This window comes from Lytechinus variegatus, chromosome 17 (genome assembly GCF_018143015.1).
Source record: "Lytechinus variegatus isolate NC3 chromosome 17, Lvar_3.0, whole genome shotgun sequence".
Taxonomy (NCBI): domain Eukaryota; kingdom Metazoa; phylum Echinodermata; class Echinoidea; order Temnopleuroida; family Toxopneustidae; genus Lytechinus; species Lytechinus variegatus.
Genome location: NC_054756.1, coordinates 6,575,552 through 6,590,275, shown reverse-complemented (window position 1 = coordinate 6,590,275; position 14,724 = coordinate 6,575,552).

The following is a 14,724-nucleotide window of genomic DNA, read 5'->3' as shown; positions in this document are numbered from 1 at the left end:
ACAGCAATAGTGAACTACCGAGCTAGTGGACTATTGAACATTTTCACATAATATTACGAACTGTCCTAAATATTGTTATCCGTCATTCTTTCAGATCTCGGCATCCAGCATCTCCAAGGTGTTTATCAATACAGGGTCCGTTGCAGAAAGAGTTGTGTTTAAACGCAAGTCGAAAATTCAATCGCAAGTCCCAAATGCACGCTGTTGATTGGTTGAATATCAAGTTGCGTGTGATTTTTAGAGTTGCGTTTGATTGCAACTCTTTCTGCAACGGGTCCCAGGTACAATGTTTGAAAATACGGTTATCTGTTCGTCCTTTTTTGTTGAATGATTTTTCCATCTAGCTCTCCGAATGTTCTGGATTGCTGCTGTAAGTCACCTATCTGCCTATGGCATGTTATCACAGAAGAGGTGTGTTTGCTTGTGTGTGGAGGTAGGGTGTTGGTGTGCGTGTGCCATGTGCAAAAAATATGTGGCGAATGGGGCAGTATGTTACGAATCTAATGTTGTGGAGGTGTCGTGGTTTAAGGCGCCTTGCTATACATGTAAAGTCCGGGGTTCGATCCCGGGCGGCGGCACCTATGCCCGTGAGCAAGGCATTTAATCTACACTCTAAAAATGAAGTGCTAATTCAGCTCTTAAAGAGCGTGTATAGTGACTGCACTTCGGAGTGCTGATTTGTCTAGTTCAAATTAGTTCAAATTTGAACGAGAAAAATCAGCACTCCGAAGGGCAGTCACTATACACGCTCTTTAAGAGCTGAATTAGCACTTCATTTTTTAGAGTGTACATTGCTCTTTTATCCTGCTTTCAAATAAATGGAAATGTTATATGCATTATTGGTAACTAATGCCATGGTCACATTTGTTCTACGGCGGCCGTACGGCGAGTCGAAAACAGCCGTTTTAACATTTTTTGTCCAACTACATAATAGGTGGTTTGAATCAAAAAACGATAAAACGACTGTTTTCGACTCGCCGTACGGGCGCCGTAGAACAAATGTGACCATGGTATAAGTTGTGCACTTGTTTTTTATAAAAGAAAAAAAAAGTTGGTGCGTTTACAAGTGTGTGTGTGTGTGTGAGAGAGAGAGAGAGAGGGAGAGAGAGGGAGAGAGTGTGGGGAGGGAGGGAGAGGGAAAAGACGGGGCACTCAATTGAGCTCTTGGGATATTGGCAAAACTTTGCCATATGCCTTTGCAAACTTTTAATGTTTCTTATGAATCCAATGTAAGATTAAATTTGATTGTATGTGTCCTGACAGTATGCAGGGAAGATTTTAATAAATGCCTTCAGTTTCCGCCCACAAGTGGACCTTACATCGCGTAGGTGTTGCCGATTTGCATCGCGAATTCAGTCCCCACGGATCTGACCAGTCGTTGAACGCTCGACGTACCACATCAGAACATTTTAGCGACCGGCTATCACATCTTACCATTCATCTATAAAAGTTGAAATGCCATCCAATCCCCAGTTGTCTGATACTAACAGTTGTGTTTATCAAGGAATTGATCAGCCACGTTCGTACTACTCACAACAGACTGGCATGAGGCATGTTGCACTAGCAAAGACAGTAGATGAGGGGTGGGGGCAGTGGCGTACCTAGGATTTTCCAAACGGGGGGGGGGGGGCAAATAAAAAAAGGTCTTCAACCACCTATAAAGGATTTCGTATCAGATAAAAATGACAAAAAAAGAAGGTCTTCAAGTTCAAAGGAGCGGCCATTTGTGGCTCGTCATGGATCAGTTGTAACTCGTCAGGGGGGGGGGAGTCTGCCCCCTCTGCCATCCCCGTAGGTACGCTAATGGGTGGGGGGGGGGGCTTGTCGCACTGGATTTCAAAACAGTTTCAAATCAAGAAAACAAAAGAACTAAGAATGAGAAAGTAAAAGTAAACTGGGAGAGAAAAGGGTGAACTATGATGCAATTTTCTGAATAGTATATCATAAGCTTTCTCAAAATTAGATTTGTTTTTATTAGAAATATAAAAACAATTGTTCTAACCCGTGATTTATTTTTAACAAACTGCCCCATTTGCCACATATTTTTTGGCATATTAGGCTAATGACCTGTGCGATCGGGAATCCGTGTTTTTACGCAGCTTATAAAGCACATGAACTTGGTACTGCCAAACTTTTTTTTCAAATGATTTTTGTGTGGTGTTTCATCAGGGCTTGCATGGACGGAATGCCGACCACAGTCGACAAAAGCAAGCCAGCGAGAAAAGCTTTAAACATGGACTTGTCCAAATTTCAAGACATAACTAAGACTGGGTCAAACTCAAGATTAGAATAAAGTGCATATGCGCATATATCATAAATCACAAAATGTTAATTATCTTTCAAAGACGTCATTATCGTAACAAGTTAGCGGGAATCAAATTTGTCGGGGGGGGGGGGGTAGTTCAATCAAGCTCTACTTTCATTTTCTTTCTCTCATAATAAATTCACGCCCAATCTCGCAACCAGTGTAACGGTGCCAAAACTTAATTGAAACACTTTCAATCTCTAGCGGCCCACTCCGTGCATGTGCTCTCGCTCAGGTTCCTTAATCGCATGGTTACCGTTGAGATTTGAGCTTATGATTATACTAAGATGTTCAGCTTGTTTCAACAATCTGCAACCATGTTCGATAACATTATATCACGCTCCTGTAAACAATTGCTCCATTTGCTCATGTGTCGATCAACCCAGTTTTAACGACACGGCGCATCACATTTTTAAAACCCTTACTCGAAATCGAAGCCCACATGCATTTCTTCGCGGATGCGGCTGGCCGGATGGGCAGCACTTGTCTTCGCTGCTCCTTGCCACCAATAAAAGTACACGGTGACAGGTCGTGCGTGCATGAGGAATCAACGAACTTTCTTAAACATACTTTGTTTTTGCTTATTGTTTATGTAAACGTGAGGTTGGACATAAGTGTATTTAACAAGGTGCTAATGAAATGATCGGGGTTAAACAATATGATATGACTTAGCCCGTATCACTTACTACACAAAATGAGGACGATGGCCACAGCTAAGACCCCTGCAGCATGGGTAACAGTTGTAGACTGCAGAAGGTTTTGCAATTGAAACAGGGACGGAATCTACAACACAGTAAATCTATTGAAAATGCTCGTCAACTCAAAATGAACAGCTTAGAGGTCTTTGTCGCAAATTTGTGAACCAGGACGCAAGATCATCCCAAGCAGGCGCGGATCCAGGAGGGGGCCGAGCCGGCCCCGGCCCCCCCTATTTTTTGACAACCTGCATAAAAAAGTGTACTCTTTAACTTGATAGAAACTATGAAAAACAGAAAGAATAGTAAGAAACAGTATCATACCCATGATGTGTAATTTACAGCCTCGTAACGGCCGGCCCAACCCGAAAGGAAACAAGAAAAAGGTGAGGGGAAGAATTGGAAAATATTCTTTACATCAAAATTTTCGCTCGCGCTTCGCGCTGGTATTGCCTTTGTAATGAATCCCATTCAAGAGGATTAAATGGCCCTTATAAATCCAATTCTGAAATCAATTTTCACACAATATTGTAGCTCGCACATCAAGCTTTCATTTTTTTGTTTGATTTACACAATTGTTTATATGTATCAACATTTTGTTTGATTTTTGAGTTACCTATCCTCTTTGGAAATTCTTACCAAAATTTGTTTAAATGCTCCTTTATCATGTCAGTATATCAAAAAATTAAGTTTGTGCTTCGCGCTCGCATTTAATAGTTTAAGACATATACAGCTTGTTCTTTATTTGAATAAAAATGCACTTAGACTGTCCAGTTTTCAGGTCGGAATGTCATAATATATTGAGTTCGTGCTTCACACTCTCATTATTTAATTGGTGATACTTGTATCCTCTTCATTAATCACTAAAAACAGTCCTAATTGAGTCCCTTTTCACGTTGTTATAGTAAAATTTCGGCTCGCGCTTCGCGCTCGCATTGTTTAGCTGGATACTTATCTTTTTTTCATGATTATAAAATCTCCTCAGAATCTTCAGGTCTAAGGACAAAAATATCAAAGAATTTGAGCTCGCGCTTCGCATTATATATTAAGACTACGTGAGATACCTTATCTTGTTTATAACAATAAAACAGCATACACTTAAAACTTTAGTCTTTAATTAGGACTATACCCCAGAACCCCCCCCCAAAAAAAAAAAAAAATTCTGATTATAGCGGTCAATCGAGTAAAATGTTGATGAACATATTTTCGGCCCCCCCCCCCCCCTATTGGCGAAAGCTGGATCCGCCCCTGCTAAGATTCGGAGCTGACGAACAATTATGAATATGCCGTTTGTCCAGAGTTCGGGAAGCGTAACATCAACGTATTTGTCCGACAAGTTGTCAGATCTGACATCTTTCCTTGATTCTGATTGGCTGAGAGGCACTGTTACTGTGGCAACTGTCGGATAAAATGGGACCTGTCAGATAAAACGTCCGACAAGCCCTTTCATGAAACGTTCCCCAGGACGACACTTTTGTGTTGATCCGCCGATTTTCGACAAAGTCTGCTTTGTCATGAAGGGCTTTTGCCAATATATTTCCATGGTTCCTGAAAATGTCTGCGCTGTGATGCGAAAGCTCTCTATTATCAATTTTATGGAATTTTCTTGCTTTATTTATATGCCCAACCCTTTTGCCCTTTTTAGGAATTTAGAATGCATAATGATTTTCAGACATGTACCTTTTTTTTATTAAAACGTTAGATCCTAGAATTAGGCCCAAAATATTGAATAAGTGTTGGTTAATATATGACTGCGTCAAAAAAAAATGAATATGACTGTGGCAAACAAAAAGGAACCAAATTTCGGGTTAGTGAACCAACCATTTCGTTTTAATGACCATTATGATGGAAATCTATACCAATATTCTGATTCGAGGACGTCCATCAAATTGGTTATTCAGTATTGCTAACAGAGCTAATAATTGAATTCACATAATGCGATTTGAGACTTTAAACATTCATACAAAATTAAGGTCATGATCAATCCAGTTCTCCAGTGGCTTGAATGACGTCACCGGGTATTTAAATGACGAAAATGACGTCACAGTCGATTTAAAAAAATAGAGTGGATAGCCAAACTTGTGATTCCTAACACGTCATATGCAATAACAAGTGAAAGGAAGTCTGTATTTGATTTCTAAATTATTCAGTCAGCCAGAGCTGGAAAAAGGAAAGGAAATCCCATGGCAGCGCCCACGGAGGATTGGCTCAAGAATTGTATTTCGTTGGCATAGGTTATTTGGGAATCCATTGAACATGTGCGACAGCGCTTAAAAATGAAATAATTACCGGTAAGACGATAATCAGAAACTAACCAATGTTAATATAACATGGCGAATTGCAGACGATTGATTCTTTGGCCTGGCATAACAGGATCATGTTGGATGTTGATGAAATATCACACCAAATCACAGGAACTACAAATTCATCTTCGTCGAGTCAAATGGACTTAATAGACATATCTCTATTCTGGACCCGTCTTACGAAGAGTTACAATTGATCCGATGTACCTCAACTGTATGGAAATCCATCGATGTCATAAATCTTCCTACAGGAAATTTGCACAACCTCCTTTGTAAACAAAGTGAAGCACAGTGAATTTTTAAGAAAACAATGGATGTGTGAAAATGCGTCATATGTAGAATATATTATTTTGGACAAAAATACATTATGTTGGCGTTGCGGCATGGCTTTCTGTAGTTGCGATTTGTAAGACGGGCCCAAATGTTAGCAGTGGAATAATTCGAATTTCATTATTTTGATACGAAAAAAATTAGGGGAACAAGGTACGTTTTAACAAAATATTAACAACGAAGACAGAGTGGAGTATCAGTTTTCAACTGCACACTTAAAATGTTGGGCAACATAATGTCCACACGACAATATGTTAAACAAGTTATCCAGCTCTGGGTAGTTTTTAAACCATACTGTGTAGTTTGCACCCAAAAGCAAACATCATTGGTTTAGAACTACCCAGAAATTGATAAAGATTTAACAAATTGTTGTGTAGACAGTATGTAGCCCAATATTTTTAAGAATGTGTGTTCTTTTGAACTCACCCTTAAGTGGGGGGGGGGGGGGTTAGGGGTTTCAAACCTAAAAAACAAAATGACTTTTATTTTCAGTGTACCTTTTTTAACTTGTCAAATTTCTCGGTCAAACCTTCATGAAAAAAAAATAGATCCGCCCCTGGTATGCATTGATACGCATGTATCTATATTTATTTTCAAGTCATGTTGGATTCGTGATATTCTGTCAACCGATTTAATATTTCATTAAATGTTTGAGATTATGTGCACATTTTGACCAACAAACGTTTATGTCTCTTTATATCAAATATCACTCACAGTCATGGCTTTGAAGATTTACCAATGAACCGTTTCACGTTCATCATAGCTCCATCATTCTCCGAACGCCACCCCCAATTCGTCACGCTTCGAAAATGGGCACCCCACGACTTGAAACGCAACCCAACCTAATAGTATGCCGATCTATAAACGGAATGACCTGAAACTATCGATCTCCCCTCTTTCTCAAAAACAAAATCGGTTACTAAGAAGGGTTTAGATATATCCGAGTTTCTCTTTACCGGGACAATAATCTTCATCTTCACACCTACAAGTGTACCCCAGTGTACATCTGTATTACCAGAGGCGAAGCGGGGGCCGGAAAGGAGGGGTATAATTGCTGGATATTATCACTTATTTATATTTTATGTACCCACGTGTACTCTCTGCATTCAAATCTGTGTTTTCAATCTTTGCCGTCGAAGCAGGGAACACCTTTCCGTTCTTGACGTCATCCGGGCCTCAAAATGCAATATCTTCGTTCCAACGAAATCACAAGGGTGGCGATTTAAAAAAAATATATATATGTAAAAAGATGACGAGATACTCTTAGGTATAAAGGAGGGAATGGTGTTGATATTGGCGATGATGAAGATGATGATAATAGGAAGAAGTAGCATTATTAGTAATAGTATACCAAAAGTAATATTAGTAGTAGTAGCAGTAGTAATAGTAGTAGTAGTGGTGGTGGTGGTGGTAGTAGTAGTAGTAGTAATAATAGTAGTAGTAGTAGAAGTAGTAGAAGTAGTAGTAGTAGTAGTAGTAGAAGTAGTAGAAGTAGTAGCAGTAGTAGTAGTAGTAGTAGTAGTAGTAGTATATAGCAGCAGCAGCAGTAGTAGTAGTAGTAGTAGAAGTAGTAGTAGTAGCAGCAGCAGCAGCAGTAGTAGAAGTAGTAGTAGTAGTAGCAGTAGCAGCAGTAGTAGTAGAAGTAGTAGTAGTAGCAGCAGTAGCAGCAGTAGTAGTAGAAGTAGAAGTAGTAGTATTAGTAGTAGTGGTAGTAGTAGTAGTAGTAGTAGTAGTAGTAGTAGTAGTAGTAGTAGTAGCAGCAGCAGTAGTATAAGTAGTAGAAATAGTAGCAGTATTAGCAGTAGTATAGTAGAAGTAGTAGTAGTAGTAGTAGTAGTAGTAGTAGTAGTAGTAGTAGTAGTAGTGGTAGTAGTGGTAGTAGTAGTAGTAGTAGTAGATCTTGAGTCTGTTTCGTAGATGTGACTGTGGTTTAAAGTCCTGTTTGCTCATAGCCTTTTGGAGTGGTGGTACCAGGCTTTCAAAACAGGTGCGTGTGTGTGTGTGTGTATTTGAGTTTTGTCAGACGTGTATCAATCAGATATGATTATTTACGTCTGGGACCAACCTTTAACGTCACCATCCGAAAGACGTGACCAGGGCTCGAACCTCTGCATCAATTTGTAACTTCCCCATATAGCTTGGATTACAGGCGCACGCCACAACGCCCAGGGGGCAAACAGCAAAGTCGACAGTAGAGGGGGGTGTATATTGAAATTTTCTTTGAAATGACTATAGGCCTACTAATAATATGTATGTTCACAGGTAAGTCTGGAACCAGAGGGGTGTGCGTCTCTTGCGCCCCCCCCCCTCCATGAGTTCACGTCCTCTCTCATTCAAACTGCCCCGAATCCCCTTACTTCGGGGAAAAACAAGTTCCGTCGAGACGCCATCCACGCCGTCGCAACACTATCACCAACCGATTCATCTTCGATCTCGTTCTCACCTCGTTCACCTACACGCGTACGACAGAGCAAGATCGATAGCAAGATCGTTCGATAACGTCCCGAATCGAATTTCAGCTAGAATTCGGCTAAGTGGCAAATGATGGCGGGGGTTTTAGCCCTCTTGTGTTTTCCGCCAAAAAAAAACACACCAAAAGATGAATGGCGAATATGCGTTTGGTAGACATCTTTATTTGTGTCGGTATTCAATTCTACTAAATATAGGTAGGCCTGTATGTTAACTTCCAATATATTATGGTCATATTTGTGGGTTGCCTTCTATGTCAATGTGGTTCATTAAATAATTGTTTGTATATATACATTTAATACAAATATCCATAATCATTTGTTCCAACAAACTCCTAATTGTTATCTTTTTTCTTAATTCAAATTAAGAAAAGACTAAAAAATGTTTAATATGTTGATTTCAAATACATTAAAAATAATGAGGGTCGAATACCCAAAGCGTCACTATTCTAAGGACTCACGCGCAAACTATAATGGACGAATGTTTTCTAACCGCCCCCCCCCCTCCTTCTCTTCCCTCTCTCATAGTAAATTAACCTTCCATGTACTGTAGAAGCAAGTATGCCTTTTATGATTCCAAATATTTTGCGGTTTCCAAATATTTCACCCGTCTTTTCTTTGTCAAACATCTTTGCAACTATTGGTTGTCTTTCATTGCTCGCACCTGACCATTTCCTGTTCCTGCCCGCTTTTAATCTATTTTGTTTCTGACATTCGCATATAAATATTCTCCTTTCAGAGTGGAACAATTTAACATGCATTATATTTGAGCATGTTCATTAAGATAGATTAAAAGCTACATTATATAAAATAAAAAATATCAGTATATAGTAATGATGATAATGATGATGATAACAATAGTACCCTGTAAAATCTGCGGTGTTAAAACTGACACCAATTGGTGTTAATAGAGGACCTTACCCTGAGGTGTTAAAATTACACCCTAGAGATTAAACATAGCACCAAAGAGTGTAAATGTAGCAACAAATGGTGTTGTAATAACACCTGTAGGTGTAAAACTAACACCACCAATTTAACACCGGTGTAAAATAACTGGTGTGGTCCTGTATGTACACCGGTTAACACCACAATTTTCGGTGTGTAATAATTATTAATAATAAAAATACACTGTTTGAAATTTCAAGCAGGTTGTTAAAGCCTGTCAATTGTTTGAAGTTTGGAACAACTTGTTTATTTTTTTTAAAAGATGCCCAAATTTTTTTTTTTTTTTACTTTGTAAGAATGATAATGACAACTACAAATTGAAATCGTCATGACAACGAATTAATTTTATTTGTCTCTGATTCTCTATTTTCTTGCAGATCAATATGATCATTATAATGAAAACTGAACTTTCCCTACGGTTAAAATACTCGGGAAAGACGGGACATAAGACGGTTCTGTGAAAAGGTATTTACCATGTTCATAGCGCACAGGTCCTCCTTTCGGTGTTTATGGCGCTTCAAGAGAGTTCATGTCCATATTTTCAATAAATTGAAAACATTAGGTATATAAATATTTGGCAATCGCGTGTTTAATTAATTACCGTTCTCAGATTACCGGTAGATCCGGTTAACGATAACAGTGATTACGAACTCGTAAGGTGCATTGTAAAAAATATATATTATGTACAAAACAAGAAGGGTAATTACGTGGACGAAAAGAAAACAGGAAAAAAATGACACAGAACATTTCTTAACAATATAACTACAGACATGCACGTGACTTATTTTCTTAATGAACAGTATATTTGTCAGGTGCAGATCCAGGGTAATCATGGTAATAGTGAATGAAACGAGTATCGTAAAATTGATTGTCACACCCCTCTTCACTTTGGATGACATAAAATTGTTCTTCTTAACATCTTTTCCTTAATCTTCCTCATCACCTTTTTTTCGAGTTTTTTTTTCGAATTCTACTTTTCAAATTCATTATCATTTCTTTATAGATCCCTGTCTCTCCATTATGCTACATGGGTATTCACATTCAGTTTTTCAGGGCTTCTAAAAAATGTCACCCACCCCTTTTCTGTCAAGCTGGTATAAAGCTGTTTTTCATGTTTCCCCCCAATCACATCTGTCCCCATTCGTTTCGATTTATATCCCCTTGCCAATTTTCCAACATTAATGCTCATACCAGAGGAAGGATTGATCATTTGTGACATAGGGTATACGCTGTGCCCTCGGCTAAACCAGCCACGGCTGTTTATGGAGGTAGTTGATCATCGGTAGCTCATTTTCGGGCGACCGTTCAGAGTGGTCCACTTAAAAGACTCGTCCTTAAAATCAAGGGGAGAATTTTATGAAACAAATACTCTGTTCGAAAATTTATCCTCAAAATAAAAGACGTTCCTGCAGCAGAGTCTCGAGAACACCTGCAATCTTACCAGACTGCGTAATCTTACATTGTGAAATTACAGGAAATTAGTCACGTTGGTATTTGGTGTATCGAACCTTACAAATTTTTCTTAATAAATCACCCTTTTCCCCCTTTTAAACAGACCTGTGGCCTGTTGCAGAAAGAGTTGCGTTTAAACGCAAGTCAGAAAATCAAACGCAAGTCCCAAATGCGCGCTGTTGATTGGTTGAAAATCAAGTTGCGCATGATTTTCAGAGTTGCAATCGATTGCAACTCTTTCTGCAACGGGCCCCTGGGGGGTGTTTCACAAAGATTTAAGTATGACTTAAGTCGCACTTAAATGCCGACGCGTACACGATATGCAACGCGCGATCTTATTGATAGATACGTATTAGTGCGCGTCCTCTTGAGACGATCTGACCAATGCGGTCAAGCCTTTCATACCGTACACAACCCGGTATTTAAGTGCGACTCTAAGTCATACTTAAATCTTTGTGAAACACCCCCCAGTTCTTTTAAATTGCAGAAAAATTCCTGTTTAATGAATTTACAGAATGATTCTGTAATTGCTTTCTGCAAAACCTGTTTTTTTCTGTAAAATCAGGTTTTTTTTTAACAGTGTAGTTTCTGAATTTCACTGATAACTTTTGTTATAAGCTTCTGCAAATCCTTGCAAGTGTATAGGGCCCTGATAACGATTTTTAACAGAGGATGCTGATTAAAATTTGACAAGCATGAAGAAATATATATATATTCACTAAAAAATGAAGGAACGTGATCTTGATTACATTTCCGATACACTGTTAGAAAACTTCTACTTAAAAAAATCCTGCAGCAGAGTCTCGAGAACACCTGTAATCTTACTGCACTGTGTAATCTTACATGCATTTGTGTAAAATTACAGAAAATTTATATGTAACCATGCAAATTTATTGTAATATTACTGCTTCCTCCTTTTTTTTAAACAGAACTGTTCTGTTTTTCTTTATTTTTTTCTGGAAAATCTTCTGTTTTTTAACAGTGTACTTAGCATACCTACCATATTTCCTCAAGGGGTGTGGGGGGGAATGCTGCGTACGGTGAATGACACACGCAACATCCCCCCCCGATAAAATCAAGGGGTGCTTCATCCCCTGCACTTCGGTTACCAAGGCCATACAATCATGTGCCTGGTGTAAGGCAAACTATAGCACTTGAAAATCCCTGATAACACTCTTCGTGAAATGTTCACTCGAGATTCTCCAAGTGTCATGATTGTGAACATCAATTTGTTTTACAACACTGACTTCCGAGCCAGATGGAAATGAAGCCCTACTTTCACGAACATTAACTTTTATTTTACAACTTTTCACTTCCGACTTCACACAAACCTCAAGTTCCAATTTCGTGAAAGTTGATTCCATTTAAATCTAAAGATTTTGAGAGAAAAAAGAAAGGAAAGATAGATAAGTAGATGAAGAGAAGAAAGTGTAATGAGAGGAGAGGAGGTAAAATGATGAAAAAAAAGCATACAGAAAATTGAGATTTTGCATTACTGATTTTATTAGCTGAAAATTTCATTAATGTTAACTTATACACAGTTTGAAAATTTATCCTTAATATAAAACAAGTTCCTGCAACAGGCAATTTGTATTTGGTGTATGGAACCTTACAAATTTCCGTAAAGAAAACAGCATTTTCCCCTTTTTAAACAGACAAGTTCTCTGAATTTGCAGAAAATTCCTGTTTTATGAATTTACAGAAAGATTCTGTTATTGCTTTCTGCAAAATCTTTTTTTTTCTGGAAAATCAGTTTTTTTTAACAGTGTAGGAAACTCTAAGCTCTTTCTCCTCTCTCTCATTCTGCATCTCTCACATAGAACATTGCCTCCCGCATTCACTTACCAACTCACACATACAGTCACCTTTCACATTACAGCATGGGCGGATATTCCTGGGGGGACGCATCCCCCCTTCTCAAAAAAGCGGGGGGGGGGGCCAATATCAAATTTTCCCCTACTGTTTTTGGTAATTTATGGTGGTAAGAAATCATTCAAAATCAAAATAAGACATGTATTTTGGAATGATAACCCTTTTTTCTTATTTTTTTCGCTTGTCAAGTTTTCCACCCCTCGTCTCCCTACCCTTTGCGAGAGATTTCCGCCCCTGTTTACAGTCCTAGAACTAGTACTTGAAACTAGTTTAATGTGTAATTGGAACGCTAAGTCAGATTTGTCCCCAAAATGTAACTGTGTCACTTCGAATTATCAAAGAACCCGAGCTCTTGAATGAAAATTAATGCTTTACAAACATCAGAAAATATTAGGCTTACTTTTATTTTGAGAATACGTCATTGCCAATGGTCGAGCAGCGATAATAGAGTCAATTTCGCACTCGGTCTGATGTATTCCGATTTTTGATGCTGATTTATGGCTTCGAATATAGTTATTCTGCATACAAGAAAAGTGAATGGGCTCGGGGAAAACGTATAGTGTTGTGAAGCTGGAGTTTTATAGCCAAAATCTGGTTAACATGCATCAGACGAAAGTCAATATTATGAGCATCATAATCTTTCATAATCTATAATTTAAGTCCAATGAGATAAATCATGTACATAAGTATTTTTTTTACAAAAGAAATTTATACCAGACCAACATAAAAGTTCCTTCATTTTCGTTATTTTTGTTTTATTATTATTCTTCTTGTCCTTCTTCTTTTCTCTCCTTGCTTCTTTTTCTTTCATCTTCTTCTTAGAAGAAACATACTAAAGAAGAAGGAGAAAAAAGGAAAAAAGGGGAAAATGGAAGAGACATATATACAGAAGGAGGAGAAAAAGAAGAAGAAACAGAAGAACAGAGAAAAAGAAAGAAAGAAAGAAAGAAAGAGAGAAAGAAAGAAGGAGGAGAAGAAAAAGAAGAAGAAACAGAAGATAAAAAAGGAGGAAGAAGAAAAAGAAGAAGAAAAAGAAGAAGGCGAAAGGAGAAGAATTAAAAAGGGGAAAATGAAAGAGACGTATAAACAAAAGGAGGATGAAAAAAAGAAACAGAAGAAAAGAAAGAAAATAAATAAGAAAGAAAGAAAGAAAATGAAAAAAAAGAAGATGGAAAAAGATGAGATGGACAGCCCGGCATTACCCCCCCCCAAAAAAAAAAGGGAAAAGGGCACGAACTCAGTTAAGCGTCTCGATTTCAGGCGGGAAAGAGATCATTCATTAGCAGCACGCGGTTGTTCATATCATCTGTCTACTTGTCTGAAGTACTTGATTTTATAATGCTCTTCAGCTTCGCGTCAACACCTCCTCCAGGGTAGGAAAGGAAAGAAGAGATGATGAGAGGGGGTGGGAGAGAGGGAGAGAGAGTGGATGGGGTAGAGAGAGAGAGAGGGAGAGAGAGAGGGGGATAGGGATTATTTTATAGGCGAGAGATATTTAGTTTCTCTTGATGTTACGACAATGGCGATTTTATCGGAGAGCAATGTCCGGTTGGGAGAGGAGAGGAAAGACTTAAGTGAAAGTGTCATTTCTCTTGTAATCCGTATCACGACGTTTACTTTACATGTTCGTCTCCTTCCTCTAGTCTTACCTACTATTATCCCCTCCAAGAAAACTTCAGAGAAATTGCTTTTCCGCTTTTCAATTGATTTCTCTCTATATCAATTTTTAAATCTGGTTTCTTGGATGCTTCTCTTTAATTCTTCGTTTCCTTGTTTTATTATTCTTTTCCTATTCTTTCAATTTTTTGTCTCCCTTTTCCTTTCTCTCCCCTCTGACTTCCTTTCCATTCTTTGTTTTCCTGTTCCTTTAATTCTTTCCTCTCTATTTTTGCTCATTTGTATGTCCTTTCAAAGTTTTAGATAGGCCTGTGAAATGTGATAGGCTTTGTCGAAGTTCCAATAAAATACTTCAAGCTTCTTTGAGGTATTAACAATGCTTGACTGGGATATTGTTTGAATTCTTGTATCATGTAACGTAGACACAAATTTATGATCCAATTGATCTAGGCCTTCACTTTGCCAAAACTGAATATTTTTTTGTAAAAAAAGAAGCGTCGATATTGGTACTACTATTTTTCCTGCGTTAAATGTAACCGGTCATGGGTCCGTTGAGGCCACATTCCGTTTCGGATTAATATCAACCCGGAATGTGTGTGTTTTCTCTTGTTTTTTTTATGGGGTAGGCTCAAACGGGATTGGAGGATGTGACTATCGATAATGACAGCTCTAATCTAATGAATGCCGTAGCTTTGCGCTAGGATTATAATAAATTTGCAACTGATCGCAAATATTTT